The sequence below is a fragment of the Cololabis saira genome, chromosome 20 (assembly GCF_033807715.1).
Source record: "Cololabis saira isolate AMF1-May2022 chromosome 20, fColSai1.1, whole genome shotgun sequence".
NCBI lineage: Eukaryota > Metazoa > Chordata > Actinopteri > Beloniformes > Belonidae > Cololabis > Cololabis saira.
In genome coordinates this window covers 5565921-5566697 of record NC_084606.1, presented here as the reverse complement: position 1 = coordinate 5566697, position 777 = coordinate 5565921, and positions in this window count along the sequence as shown.

Here is a 777-nt window from a genome sequence, read left to right as displayed (position 1 = left end):
AGGAAGGAAGTAAGGAAGAAAGGAGACAAGAAGGAAAAAGAAAGGAAGTAGGAAAGGGAGTAAAGAAGGGAGAAAAGATGGAAGGGAGAAAAGAAGGAAGGAAGGAAAGAAGGAAGGAAGGAAGGAAGGAAGGAAGGAAAAAAGGAGACAAGAAGGAAAGAAGGAAGGAAGTAGGAAAGGGAGTAAGGAAGGGAGGAAAGATGGAAGGGAGGAAAGATGGAAGGAATGGAGAAAATAAGGAAAGAAGGAAAGAAAAGCAATGAAGGTAATAAAGGAACGAATGGCGAAAGGGAGGTAGGAAGAAAAAGCAGTGAAGGAGATTAAAAAAGGAGGAAAGGAGGAAAGGAAGAAGGAAGGAGAGAGCAGGAGGAAAGAAGGATAGAAGAATTGGGTCATTTTGACCCAAAGACAGAACAAGGGTATGCCTAATTCTTAACCTGGAAATAATGACATCTTCATTTCTCCTCCCTCCTCCTCCAATATTTACTGATTCTGTCACTTTCCCAGTTGGATTCTGTCTTTTCTGATTTTCACCTTTATTATATTCAAAATTCTACACAACATATACCCTGTATCATTGCTTAATTTACTGACTCCTGTACTTTTTGTAACAACGATACAGAAACATCTCTGTGTTTATTTTTTCACTGTGACATATTCAAAACATTTTGGAGTGACCTTGAGTTTCATTTTTTCATTGCTGCTAAATCTGTGTTTATTGTATTTTAGGATTTTAAATAAAGAATACAAAAAAGATGGCGGCGGTCACGTGACCCC